This window comes from Lissotriton vulgaris, chromosome 9 (assembly GCF_964263255.1).
Source record: "Lissotriton vulgaris chromosome 9, aLisVul1.2, whole genome shotgun sequence".
NCBI lineage: Eukaryota > Metazoa > Chordata > Amphibia > Caudata > Salamandridae > Lissotriton > Lissotriton vulgaris.
In genome coordinates, this window is record NC_141697.1 from 259880104 (window position 1) to 259895894 (window position 15791).

Consider the following 15791-nt stretch of genomic DNA (forward strand, 5'->3'; position numbering starts at 1 on the left):
CAAGCGATGTTGAATTGTTAAAGCTACGGCAGGGTAAGCAGGATCTTCTGGGTTATGTGGCTACTTTCAATCGCCTAGTAGCAGAGACACAATGGCCCATGGCAAAAAGAACCTCTTTATTTTATCAGGGCTTGTGCGAGGACTTAAAAGATATAGTCTCTCAGGTTGTAGACCCCCCAAAGATTGTGTTGAGTTCGTCGATTTGGTTGTTAAACTCAACCATCGAATGAGTGAAAGAAAAGGGGAAAAGATCAGGTTTCAACCCCCAAGGACAACTGTAACTAAGAGAGAAACATCTGAGAAAGGGGGCGTAAAAACAGATCCCGAGCCTATGCCTTTGGGTGGGGTGCGGGGTCCCTTATCCAAGGAGGAAAAGGAATGGAGGCACTTGTTGCAGAGTTGTTTGTATTGCGGGAGGGTCGGACACTTTGCTCAAGAGTGTCCAGTGAAACCGTCCCGGATACCGGTGAATAAGGCTGTGGCTTTCGTGGGAAAGGATTGTGAGAGTCCTTCTGTCCTTGAAAGTGGTTTTTGTAATCCATATGACGTACAAGGGGCGGTTCAAAGAGTCCCGCATCATTTCACGGTATCGGCTTCCTTCGCTTATTCATCTAGTGGTAGACCTTCCTTGTCGGTGTTATTGGATTGTGGGGCCACAGGGAACTTTATGGACATCGGGTTGGCCGAGAAGTTGATGGTTCCCTGTGTGATGAAGAAACAACCTGAACCCGTGAGGGCTATTGACGGCACAGAGCTAACCTCTGGGTCGATTGTACGACAAACCGAACCTTTGTTGATGACATTCGATAATGGGCATTCTGAGACGGTCTGTTTCGATCTGATTGCCGCACCAGCATTTGGGGTGGTACTCGCGGTGCCCTGGTTACAGGCCCATAATCCCAGAATCGATTGGGCGCGGAGGTTGGTCACGCTTGATTCTGAGTATTGTCTAATTCACTGTTATTGTGAGGCGACTGATTGGGTGTCTCCGTTATCTTGTGCAGCAAGTGGTTGCGTTCAAACAGTTTGCCTCCTTCGTTTGTAGCATATGTAAATGTAAATGTAAATGTAAATGTAGGTATACTTATATAGCGCAACCTGTCACCACAAGGGCATCCTGGCGCTTGCCTTGGGAACCCGTCCTGATATTCCCCTGTGAGAAGCCCCAACAGGGTGTCCACAGGGTGAAAGTCAGGCATCCCGCCGCGAGGGGCCGTTGTGGAGATTAAGCAAGCTATTGCCCAGAGTCGCAGAGTGTGAACCCGAGAGTTGAGGAGGCACCGGGACGAGAATTATCGAGTCCGTGGAATTTTTGGCCCAAGACCCGCCGGGGCGGGGAATTGAACCCTGGTCCAGGACCGATCTCAGATTCCGGGTCTGCCGCCTCTAACCCCTGAGCCACACTTCTCCACTATAATATAATGAGGTGTTTGATAAGGATCAGGCGTGTGTATTGCCACCACACAGGGCTTTTGATTGCCGTATTGATTTGGTTCTGGGGGCCATTTTACCCTGTAGTAGGGTTTATGCGTTGTCGGAGCCGGAGGAGAAACATCTACGGCAGTATTCGGATGAGATGTTAAAGAATGGGTTTATTCGGCCTTCCTCTTTGCCTGTGTCATCCTCCATATTTTTTATACCGAAGAAGGAGGGTGATCTTCGCGCTTGCGTGGACTACAGAGCGTTGAATAAGGTCACAATAAAGAACAAGTACCTATTACCTCTCATACCGGTGTTGTTAGATCAGCTGCGACATGCCAAGGTATTCACAAAGCTTGATTTAAGAGGTGCTTACCATCTCGTTCGTGTCCGCGAGGGCGACGAATGGAAAACGGCGTTCCGTACTAAGTTCGGTTTGTTCGAATATTGTGTTATGCCTTTTGGTTTGTGTAACGCCCCTGCCGCTTTTCAGTTTTTTATAATTGAGGTTTTGCGTGAGTTTTTGGATGTCAGTGTGATTGTTTACATTGATGACATTTTGGTTTTTTCCCCGTCCTTTGAGGAACATGATGCTCATGTTTCGCAGGTTTTGTCTAAGTTATTGGAACACCGTTTATTTGTCAAGTTGGATAAATGCACATTTGGTGCGACACATGTTGAGTTTTTGGGATTCTTGATTTCTGCGGATGGTATTAAGATGGATCCCTGGAAGATCGAAGCTATTGTTAACTGGCCCATACCCACATGTGTTAAAGATATTCAGGTGCTACTTGGTTTCGCCAACTTCTACTGGCGTTTTATCAGTCATTTCTCTGATATTGTTTCGCCTATGACTTCATTGCTAAAGAAGGGAGGGGTGTTTGATTGGACGCCTGCAGCACAGTTGGCTTTGGAAATATTGATCAGGTTTTTTACATCTGCTCCTGTGTTGATGCATCCTGATCCTGCTCTTCTGTTTTATGTAGAGGCGGATGCGTCCCAGCTAGCCGTTGGGGGCGTGTTGTCTCAGCGTGACAGTGAATCTGGGTTGATGCATCCAATTGCGTTTTTTTCAAAGAAACTACTACCTGCTGAGCAGAATTATACGGTAGCCGAGAGGGAACTATTGGCCATGAAGCTGTCTTTTGAGGAATGGCGCCATTACCTTTGGGGGGCTCGTCACTCCATTACTATCTATACGGATCATAAGAACTTGGAGTTTTTCCGGTCCGATAGGGCTTTGACTCCCAGACAGCTGAGATGGGTGCTATTCTTTAATAAATACGATTTTACCATCACGTATAGGCCAGCCGCTCAACAGGGGAATTCTGATGCATTATCTAGGATTTATGGGGATCCGTCACAGGGAAGCAGGATGGAGGAGTCCTGTTTTATGATTCCCGTGATAAGATCGTTGGTTGTGCTTCCATAGACGATTTCATGGTTAAAGTGCAGGATGAAATGAAACAGTTGGATCTGGCTCCGTGGCTGTCGGAACCTGGAAACACGTTAAAAGGATGGGTTATTGTATCAGGCAAAGAAGTTGTTTGTGCCCCCTGAGTTGCGGACACTGGTTCTTACATATTGTCATTCATCGTCCTTGGTTGGTCATCCGGGGGTCAATAAGACCAAAGAGCTGTGTATGCGTTGGTTTTGGTGGAAGTCTCTGGCCCATGATGTACAGGTATTTGTGGCCTCATGCCCGGTGTGTGCTGTTAGTAAGTCCTCGCACATGTCTCCATCTGGGTTGTTGCACCCTTTGCCAGTGCCTCCCTCCCCCTGGCATACGGTCAGTATGGACTTTGTGACCGATTTGCTGCTTGATTCAGGGTTTACGGCCATTTTAGTTGTTGTGGATTTATTCACTAAAATGGCACACTTCGTTCCCTTGCCAGGGTTACCCACATCTAGAGAATTGGCTGATGTGTTTATGGCCCAAGTGATCCGACTGCATGGGGTTCCTACTGCCATCGTTTCAGATAGAGGGGCACAGTTTGTTTCACATTTTTGGACTGCCCTGTGTCGGTCATTAAAGATGGAAGTGTGTTTGTCATCAGCTTACCATCCACAAAGGGACGGGCAAACAGAACGTACCAATCAATCCATGGAGCAGTATTTACGCTGTTTGCTAACGTCACTGACGGGCAGTTGGGTACAAGCCCTTCCTGTGGCTGAGTTTGCATATAATAACAGCATGCACTCAGCTTTAGGCATGTCACCGTTTTATTGTTCGATGGGGTTCCATCCCAAGACAATTCCTATTAAGCCATCTGAGAGGGTACCAGCAGTGGATTCCCTGAGTAGGGGTTTGATTGAAATCTGGAAGAAAGCCCAACAGCAATTATTTGAGTCCAAGAAAGCCATGAAAGTACGGGCAGACAGGCATAGACGGCCAGCTCCTCTGTATGCAGTTGGGGATAGGGTTTGGCTAGCAACGAAGAATCTGAAGTTGCCGGGACCAAGAAAATTACAGCCTCGGTTTATAGGTCCCTTTCCTGTCCAGAAGGTGGTGAATCCAGTTGCGATCAGGTTGACTTTACCGGCTGAGTATGGTATTCATCCTGTATTTCACACCTCTTTGTTGAAGCCATACGTCACCGCTTCTCAAGAGTTGCCACCTCCTCCTCCCGTTTTGATAGATGATAACGTGGAGTATGAGGTTAAAACTGTTTTGAATTCCAAGCGGATGAAGGGACGGCTGTATTACCTTATTGACTGGAAGGGTTACCCCCCAGAGGACCGTTCTTGGGTTCCGGCGAGTAGGGTTCATGCTGCCCGGTTAGTTTGTCTGTTTCATCGCCTGCACCCTGGGAAACCTAGGCCTGTAGGAAGGCTTTCGGGAGGGGGTACTGTTGGGGTTCAAGGGGGCCTAGTGCCTTCTGTCTAGTTCCTCGTTCAGCGGTTTTTCTTAAAGTGCCAAGTGCAAATGCGAATTTATGGACGCTCCCTAGGGCTCGCTTTAAAGGGGGCTGCCAACAGGAAACAGGTGCTTGGTTTCTTTATTGGTCCCTTGCCGTGTGATTCCTGTTCCTGTGGTTCTACCTTGTTCCCCTTCCTTCGAGCTCTGTTCCAGTGGTCTTTTCCAGTGCTGGGTTTTGATCCCCTTTTTTTCCCTGTTACCCTGTTTTCCTATTCCTTTGGGCATTACTGAACCCTTTGTGGGGACCTGTTTTTGATCTTCGGTGACGTTCTGGGATTCGCGGCTGCGTTTCCTATGAATTCTGGCGTCCCGTTATTATCCCTTTTTGTAACCAAACCATCTTGTTGTACGTTGTGTTTGGGTGGTTTCACGAAGGAGCTGAATAACGGCCATTTTTTGAGCTACCTTCGTGTTCTTTTTTAGATTCCAGGTTTTTTTTGGGTGTCTTACGAATTCACTTGATGCCTTTTTTCCCCTGTCCCTTTTTTGTCTAATGAATTGTGAATTCCACCCCCTTTGACATTCTCGATGTTTCCAGAGAGGGCGTGGTTGGTCTGGGGTTACGCAAGAAACAACCAATATGATTGCAGTGGAAGAATTCCTGTTTCGCATCAAGCCACTCCCGTTTGTTTGTTTGGGGTAAGCAGGGAGGTCGGTGGTTCGTGTGTGTACTTGGCACTGGTAATAGTAGTAGGGGTGTGTTTAATCTTGTCCCCTTTTTTCATTTTAGCGGTCTCGTCTGTGTCAAGCTGTCAGCTGCCAAGAAGCCAGAGGAGACGAGCTGTGTTCCCCAAGACCTTGGGTTCCCTTGTTTTGTTACCCTCCTTCTCCCGGTGTCGTGTTCTCCACCATCCGTTTTGGTTGCGGGTGTTGGGGGTCACGGTGAGGGTAGAGGATTGGGACGTTCTTCACTCCTGCGGTGTTGGGCCGGTCGGCATCGGAACACTACCAGACTTCTGTCTCCGGGCTTTACATATTACATTGGTGGTACACTTGAAAAGAAGGGCAAGAGGATGCCAAAACATTTTCTGTGTAGCCACTATCTGATTGCCGGAGCCCTACTTTTGTTCTACCAGACTTCTATCTGGGGGTTTAATGGTAGTACACTGGCTTTCCCAAACTGGATTTTAGTGTCAGATCTAGGCGTACACAAGGATTACCACAGAACACTCCCTTCACACACACACACACACACACACACACACACACACACACACACACACACACACACACAAACGCTTATTTGTTACTGTTAAACAGTTATAAACAATGGAAAAGAATTGTGGAAGTTTCAGCATAATAACTTCTTTCTCATGGACATGCTTTCCAGACAGGTCAAGCACAGAGTCCTTGGTTGTTGCCAGGCAACACTATTTTAAAGCGGAGGAGCAACAGACAAGTCATGAGCATTCCTGTTGGATGCCCCCAAGTATTGCCAATATAAGATTGAGACCCGATCGAGGACGGTATCCTGAAGCAGCAACAAGATTGAATGAGCAAATTATTTTTGCTATATGCCCTGACACCACCCGCAGGACAAACAAGGGGGTTTTGGTGGTTTTACTTTTTTGAAGCACATTTGGCTAGTCCAGTTAACTAAGCTCTGGCTGCAGTATTAAATTAGATTTCGGAGACTATTCGTACTCCATCTCAGTTTATGTGCTCTTACTCATTGAACTAGGGTCTTCATTTTACATATGAATATTTCGTCCTGAAGATGGTCTTACTGATGAAAACATAAAATAAGACCGAAATGTCGACATTTTAACCCATATTCATGTTTTAAGAAAAGTTTGTTGGAAAGATTCATTGTATATTCAATATGGTCTCCTTGCTGTAAATAGTCCAAAATGGGTTGTATCAAAAATGTACATGAGAAATCGTTTGGTTTCTAAACAATCTATCTCAGCCGCTTTTTGTATTTATGTGATTTGTGCCCTTATTTATGAAATTGATTTTTCTACATAAATAGTATTCTGAAAGTATACACCCGGTTTGCTTTGTGTTACTGTTGATATATTCATCTTCAAAGAAAATCTGAGAATGTTTTTGCTAATTCATTTGCCGGAAGTCACTCTTTAGAGCTTCACTGATACAGTTTGTTGAATTTTCAAAAAATCCTATAAGTAAATCCCTTGTTGACATGTTTACTCTATCCTGATCTAGATTTACCCAGGCCTGCAAGGGTTTATTGGGTTCCCACCTGTCAGTTGCATTATCCGTTTGAACAAACATTGTTTATTGGAGCACAGTACATGCCTCCAAGAATGGGATTAATCATGGCAGGCTGAAGAGGTTCTAGCTACAGCAGTGCGACTTGTGGCAAATGGCAGGTGACAGGCATCAGAAGAGAGTCTCTTCACATTTCCAATAAAAGAGCGGTTTCGGGCCTTGAGTCTACCTTGAGGCCTCCTCCATCAAATCCGGGTAATGTATGACCTGAGGACAGGACTGGGGCTTATAGGCTGCAGGATGTGTTCCTTAGTCACGCTGCTATGCCTCTGCCTGCACCAGTACTGCACGTTAATTAATTAATGAAACAGCGATGTAGTGGGCCCTCAGATATCTGGATCCTGGAGCACCTGCACTAGCAGACCCAATGAAAAATACACGCCTGCATGCACGGCGAGAAAGAGAGAGATTAGAAGGGGTGCACGAAGTGGGGAGGTGCAAAATGGTCCAACTGTACCCTGGTATTGCACATCACCGTAGCTTGCATGCCACAATCAGTGAAATATGCCATTATTAACATGCTTAGAAAATTAATTAATATTAACAGATTAATAAAGAAGCAACATGTAAAATTTACCATTTAAAATTCTTCTGTAAATGCGAAGAAATTTGAAGTGGGACTCTAAAAATTAAGTTGGTATCCTCAGATTGATTTCTGGAACAGTGCAAGTGCATCAAAGAGAATATAGAATGGGCGATGAGTTGCCTTAATGGAATTTAGAAAAGCTCCATCTTTCCCACTAAAATGAATATTGCGATTTTTCAAAAATATTTGTTTGTGAATTAAATAAAATATTTAATCATAGTGCATTGTTTTGGGGTTCAAATCACCATAGTGTGTAGGCCAAGGTGCCCGGCTTCTAATAATTACTCAGTGGGGGTCCCTGGATTTAAATAATTATTCAGTTAGGGGTCGCTGGATTCCAGTAATGATTAAGCGGGGTCCATACAAGTCAAAAGTCTAAGAACCACTGCCTTAGCTTGCAAAAAAGAGTAGTGGTTGTTCCGCTGCTGCTGGAACCTGTACAGGTTTTTATCAACTCTGACTCTACGCCAAAGAAGGAAGGACGGAACCCACAGTCTTTTCTGTTACACTTGCATCACTTTAGTGCTCCTACCTACTTCCACAAGTCGTAGCACGCCTCAGCCCGTAGAGGACTGAGATGGTCCCTATGATGAAGCATATCACCGTGGGGAAACCCTGGTGAGTGAGGGGACTCAAGAAAGAAACATTTTTCTTTCTGACATTCATTTTTCCAACTCCAGTGAATTTTCTGAAAATCCGCCTTTCAAAGGCTAGGTTCTTGATCCCTAGATTTAGGGAATTTCAGGTCTACATTAACAATTGGAGGGTGAGCCTAGCCCTTTTTCCCTCTTTCTCCCCCTTCTCTTTGAGCACATCAAACAACAGTCATGACAGAAAGTACAAGATTTAGTAGCTGGTCGTCCCCTGTGGATGGTGGAGTTTCTTCTGTGGTACAACTGCCTTGAGAAAAACATCTGCATAGCATAAAGTAAAATACAACACATGCTGCAACACCGATAAATCACATCAAAATACCAAGCTCCAACCATTGCTATGCAGGGAGATGAGCAGATCCCTACAGCAGTGAATTTGAGCCACACAGTAAGCATGAGCACTAGAAAAGCAGCCAGGCTCAGCGACAATGGACTAGAGCAGTGTTTCCCAAAATGTGGGCCGCGAGACGATTTTTGATGGGTTGTGAAAATCCAAGCAATAAATAAAGATGCCTTTAAATTCTGTATTTATCTTCTCACATTTGCTATGCTTCAAAGACAGAGGTCACATTTCAGTCTATGTCTTCTGACAAATTGATGCATTGTTTAACATGTGGATCGGGGTTTACAAACTCCTCACTTTGCAGCAGGAGAACGAAAAGTAAATGTGTAATGTGTAACGTGTATGTGTGTAATGGTACTTGTATAGCGCACAAATCACCATTAGGCATCTCGGCGCTTGTATGAATACCGCTGAGGAACCCTTCATGGCCTTTCCCTGTGAAGTGCCCACTCCTGGGCACCCCCAACATGAAGCCAGGCATCCTAGCGTTGTTGGGGCCGTTATGGAGATTAAGCTAGCTATTGCCCAGAGTTGCAGAGTGGGACCTATGATTAGAATAGGCACCGAGGCGAGAATTATCAGGTCTGGGGAAATTGAGCCCAAGAGCCGCCGAGGCGGGAATTGAACCCTGGTCCCGGGCAAGGACCTATGCATCAGGGTCTGCCGCTCTAACCATTGAGCCACACTTCTCCACTTACGTGTCAATCTTGCTGGGGTAGGAGGGTGTGAGAGGAAAGCTTTAGGATGTCATTTTTGTAACACACAACAAAATATAAATACCTGTAAATGAACTATACACATTCAGCAGTTTGGAATGCAAAAAACGAAGCATTCTTTTTGTAATTACGAAGGATCAAAACAAATCATGCCACTTTACTTGGTGGTGCACAAATGATAAATATTCACTGAAACTCGATGTCCACACATTATCATTTGTGTGCAGTGTGGTTTTATTAGTACAACTGTATGTCTGTGCAAGTTTAGTGCCCATTTCAATGGAAAATATGCCGTCTGTAAATGATAGTGCGCTACCACACGATTTTATAGTTACATTCAAATATCTCCTGCCTCATGTCCATTAAAGCTAGGTGGGTCGCAACAGTTTGCCATTTTAAAAATTGGGTAGTAGTTCTGAAAACTTTGGGAACCACTGTACTAGACGTTATTTTGGATGAGAGTCTGAGGGTTGAGCCTCCGTTTAGCATTGATTTGCACAATAACAGCCTCAAAGAACAGAGGACAGTGGCCAGTTTGTGTAGGTCGATTATGAGTCTGGTGGCTGTGGACAGGGTGAATGCTGTCTACACAGGGCAACATACACAGGATGGCACTAGAAGAGACAAAATGACATGCAGCGGAGAGGCCTTTCCTTGCATGCTAAGTGAAGAGAACTTACCAAGCGAGTTCGGATGGGTCTACCAGACCCCTCACCTTCCATTCCTTAGAAGAAAATATATTGTTGATGTTTGATACTGAAGGCATTGTTGATATCAAAGAAGGAGTTGATAGTCCTAGGTACATTGCCCAATAAGCTCATAAGTGCCAGACCCAAAACATTGTTTCATTTGTATACTGGGCGTTCAGTCCCGTTATTCTGTCCTTTTCCACTGCACAGTTCCCATGGCAGCCACATTTCACCGTACATCCCACAATACTGCATCACAGAGCATCAGCAGCCCCAAAAAATTAACATTGCATGTAGCTATCATTTACAAAATATAATTCGACAATCACATAGGTGGCATATGTACCTTGACTGGAGTGACATTGTTTATTAACATTCACTTTTCACTCCGGAACCTGCATTGCAATTGTCATCATGCCACACACAAAATCTTAAAACCACAATTCTGTGACAGATAGCACGCCCTCACCTGTGATGTACCAGACATAGGTCTTTGTACACCTCAAAATACATAGAATGTGGAGAGCAAAACACCTAATATAATACACTAATGCCAAGTGCCAAATATGACTGAATGGTACAGACAGGGCATGCTTAAGATCACAGGGTTACCACATTGACTACCTAAAACCGGCATCACCACCAGCTACAGAAACATTTCAAATGACCAGCGTGTAAACACAGTAGCATTAAATGAAGTGATTATAAACTACAACTGCCACCGTGCATTACACTACTGTACAAACACCGCCTCACCCGTCAACATCGGCACTACAATCCGCGACTGCAGCATGGTCCAGAGGAAAGACCGCCCCCACCGCCCAGGAGGAGGACTCCCCATCGCACACAAGAGCTCCCTCCAACTCTCCAGAATGAGCTACACCCTCTCCAACATCGAACACCTCCATTTCCAGATCCGGACCTGTTCCAGAACCACGTTCTGAGGCACCCTTGCCTACAGACTCCCCCGGACCCTGCGCTCTTTTCACCACCACCATTGCCGACCTCATCGCACCCCACGCCATCGCCTCCATGGACTACATACTCATCAGAGACCTCAACTTCCACCTCGACAACTGCAGCGACCCCGACTCCACCGCCCTCCTGAACAACCTCTCACTGAAGAAGCTCATCACCACCCCCACCCACAAGGCGAGACACATCCTCAACCCCATCTTCGCAGGAGGGACCAACATCCACTTCAGCCACAACTCACAGCCCCTCTGGACAGACCACCACTGCGTACACTTCTCTGTCAGCACCACCGCAACGCGCAAGCCCGCCCCACGCCCACCACAAAGGAACTGGAGCAAGGTCACAGAAGAGGACTTCAACTCTACCCTCGTCCTCAACACCCCATCCGCCACAACCGACGCCAACTCCGCAGCCACAGAACTACACCACTGAATCTTAAGCTGCGCAGACAAGCTCGCTCTGCTCCACTGCCCGACAGATAATACCCTCCGAAGGCCACCTGGTTCTCCACTGACGTCCAAGAAGCTAGAAGCTCATGCCTACGGCTCGGGAAACTATGGAGAAACAGCAAAACCACTGAGGACCAGTCCACCTACAAGCATGCCGTGACAGAATACCACCAACTTATAGGAACCACCAAGAGGACCCTCACAGGAACAAAATCCTCACCAAAAGCAGCAACTAAAAGGAACTCTTCAACATCATCCAGCAGTTCACCAAACCTCCCAGTAAAGCCATGGACATTACATTGTCCCAGGACCTCTGCAACAAACTCGGCTCCTACTTCCACCTAAAGATCAAAGCCCTCTACGACAACTTCAATGAACAGACTCCAGAAACCACCCTCCCCTCCAGCAATGACAGCCAGCCCACCATCACCACCTGGACACTGGTCACCACCGAAGAGACCACAATGACCATGAAAAACACCCACTCAGGAGCCCCCATGTACCCCTGCCCGCCTCACATTTTTCACAGAGCCGTCATCGCGCCCGAACTCCGCCCCATCATCAACGCCACCTTCGAAGCCAGCATCTTCCCCGACGACTTGAAGCAGGCTGAGGTCAAGCCTCTCCTCAAGAAACCCTTGGCCGACCCGACAGACCTGAAAAACTACCAGTCCATTTCTCTCCTTCCCTTCACAGCAAAAGTCTCAGAATATTCGTCAGCACACAACTAGCCACCATCATTGAAGATAACGCCATACTCGACTATTCCCAATCTAGATTCCGCAGCAACCACAGCACCAAGACCGTCCTCGCCGCCACCGACGAAATCCGCATGCTATTCGACCAGTGACATACCGCGCCCTCATCCTGCTATACCTCTCTGTGGCCTTTGACACCATATCCCACTGCACTCGTGCAACCAGACTCCACCAAGCAAGCATACAAGAACTCGCTCTTGACTGGATCCGCTCTTTCCTCACCGGCAGAACCCAATGGATCAGACTCCCACCCTTGCTCTCCGAGCCCACAGAGATCAGCTGCGGTGTACCCCAGGGATCTTCACTCAGCCCCAGGCTCTTCAACATCTACATGGCCCACCTCGCTGCCATAGTCAGACAGCATGGGCTCAGCATTGTATCCTACGCCGATGACACCCAGCCCATCCTCTCTCTCACGAAGAACCCCGAAGACACCAGACTCAGCTTCCATGAAGGAATGACAGACGTTGCAGCCTGGATGAGCGACAGCTGCCTAAAACTAAACTCGGAGAAGACAGAGGCCCTCGTCCTTGGACCCTCCCCCTCCGTCACCCACGCCCTCATCACCAGCAGACTGGACTACGGAAATGCCCTCTATGCAGGAATCAACAAATCCCTGCTACAGAAACTCCAGACCATCCAAAACACCGCTGCCAGACTCGTCCTCTGCACCCCTCAAAAAGAGCACATGACTCCAACACCTGTGAGACCTCCACTGGCCACTGTCGGAAAGAGAGTAACGTTCAAGCTACTCACCCACGCCTACAAATCCCGCCACAACATTGGATCCAAATACCTCAACGAAAAAATCTTCCATGCACTGAAAAGAAACCTCCACTCCTCCGACCTCGCCTTAGCAAAGACCCCACGCATCCCCAGAACCAGAGCCAGGGGAAGGGCCTTCCTTCACGTCGCAGCCAAAGCCTGGAACGAACTCCCAGTCAACATGAGATGCTCCCCCACCCTGCACACCTTCAGGAAGAGCCTCAAAATCTGGCTTTTCAGTGAAACCCTGAGCTGCGCCCCACTCCTCCAGCGCCTTGAGATGGGTGAGTAGTGCGCTTTATAATCCCTGATTGATTGATTGATCCAAGAACTTTGCAAGCACGCACAACAAATGGAATGACAACTTTCTACATTAAACAAACAGCACATTCTTACATCTTTAGGGTTAAGAAACCAGTATAAGCATGCTTCGCTCACAGGTATTTGTACGTGATTAAGAAAACAATGTGGACTGGCCCACTATGTGGAAGTAGTGGAATATTAGTTGATATTCCAGGTCACTTGTGAGTATAGCTTATCAGCTGGGCACAAATAGTTTTGTTTATAAACCCCTAACACACCAACCTGGTTGGTGTCATGCTTCATCATCGGGGTCCAACCAGGCAGCCGAATGCCGCCTGGTTGTGCTTCAACGCCTGACTACAGCGGAGCAGGTGTAGTGCAATGGTGTGGTGTAGATGAAGGTGAATAGTAAAATGCACCTCTGGGGAGCCTCTCCCCGTGCCCCGATCCTCTGGACTAGAACTCTTAGCGAAGTAAATATCTGTGCCATGTTTTCAACGATATAATAACTTTTGTATGTGTGTTCGTCTCACTGTATATTTACAGCGCACCCTGGCGCATTTTTTTAATAGCACGTAATTTTTATATGTCTGTATTGTCTTGCTACTTACTTCTTAAATAATAGCGACACCAGGGCCTGTCGCCATCATCATAGGGATCGGCCCTGTGATAATTAGACATTAGACACTGGTATGTCACCCTATGCGCCCAGACTTAGTGTCAACCCACCGTGTACTCCACACGTAGCTCATTTCAGCCAGCATGCTCTGAATGCATGCTTCAGCGACTGTCACTTGTTCTTGATACTACAGGCACTGCCATGCATGCTACACCTCAACTGATCTTGCATGGGCGGTACTGTCTTCTAGCAGACTCTAATAACGCCTTAATGTGTATTTTCCTTCCTACAGGATTTTTCTCGCTTACCTGCAGTGCATGTAAGTAAAACATCTGCACTTTTTACCCTTTCCACACACCTTAGCGTGTGTGTAGGACATCCTTTTCACACGTGGCACTACTTTTTGCCACTCACTACTACCTGGTCCTGACGAAAGTCCCGCCTACCTTTTTTTCAGGGACTGAAACATGTAGACCGCCAACACCTAGCCAACTAAGTAGTCATAATTTTTCGACTCATAGTTGCATCACATACTTTTATCCTACACCCTGGGCCGCCACAAATACAATATTGGGCAAGGACCCCCAGAGGTGCATTTTACTATTCACCTTCATCTACACCACACCATTGCACTACACCTGCTCCGCTGTAGTCAAGCGTTGAAGCACAACCAGGCGGCATTCGGCTGCCTGGTTGGACCCCGATGATGAAGCATGACACCAACCAGGTTGGTGTGTGAGGGGTTTATAAGCAAAACTATTTGTGCCCAGCTGATAAGCTATACTCACAAGTGACCTGGAATATCAACTAATATTCCACTACTTCCACATAGTGGGCCAGTCCACATTATTTTCTTGATTACATAGCTGGGGACGGGACTCGCCCCTCAAAACCCTTGCTCTCTCCATTGATTACCCCATTTGTACGTGATTGTCAAATGCAATTCTGACACCCCCATTATGCCACAAACACAATGTGGCAGCCTGGTTTAGGTACTTTTGAGACACACAATTGTCAATATCACTTGTGTTGTGCACAGTTCTGTACATTGCAGGTCTTGTTTGTTGGTAGTTGTGTATAACTTGAAGCTTGTGTGCATTGCCCTTACATTTTAATAGTAGCTGCTAGTGGACCACGCAGACATCCCGCTATGGAGGGTAACTCTTAACAGGGAGGATGGCACACAGTGGTAGTAGATGGTATACATTTGCCAGTAGTTGGCCTGTCCTCTGCATCCACCAAACCTTAAATGACCCAAGTAGGTGTATGTGAAAAGACAGTAGCATCAAAATGGTGGCTGAATGCAGTGTTCTTAGAAAGTAGGGGCCTAATTTATGAAAAGTGTTGCAATGCTGCGTGAAAACAGTGATGCAACACTTTTCAGTGCGCCCTTCTTGCGACACCATGGATGCGCCGTATTTACTGTACCTCGCTCCATGTTGCAAGAATTTAAAGATATGTCAGAATTCCTGATGTATCTGTAGGTGCAAAGAGGTGCATTGCTGGGGTGTGCCTGAAAAGGTTGTATGATGGAACAACTACCACTTGAACAACTACAGTCTAAACAACTACTCCTTAACGACTACTTAGTCTAAACCACTAGTTTTAACAACAACTATCTTTTTCAACAAGTACTATGCCTTTACCTCACTTGCCTTTACCCCATTAATGTATCTATTTTACTGGTAAGTATAAACGTGTGTGTGGGTGTATATGTATATATATATATATATATATGTATGTATGTATGTATGTATGTGTAATGGGTTTGTATGTACCTGTAAAACACTTGCATTTCGTGGTAAAGGCATGCATGCCAAAGACATATGGGTTGTAAAGTTAATATTGGCGAGTTATATATATATATAAAGTTCAAGTGCAAGGTCTGAAATTTATATAGCGCAAATATATATATTTATATATATTATAAAATCCCTTTCCAACCAAAAAACCTACACCCACCCCAAACCTTTAAAATCCCCTTTCCATCCAAAAACATATATACCCACCCTAAACCCTACAAATTCCCTATCCACCCAAAACCCCACACCCACCCTAAACCCTAAAAATACTCTTGCAATCCCAAAAACCCACACCAACCTTAAAATTACCCTTGTCACCCAAAAACCCATACCACCCTAAAATTACCCTTGTCACCCAACAACCCATACCCACTCTTAACCCTAATATTATACTTACCACCCAAAAACCCATACTTACTTCTAAAATTACACTTACCACCCAAAAACCTATACCCACCCAAAACCCTAAAATGACCCATGTACCCAAATTACCACACTCACCTCAATTCCTAAAAAATCCCTTTCCACCTAAAAACCCATCCATACCCTAAAAATGCCTTTG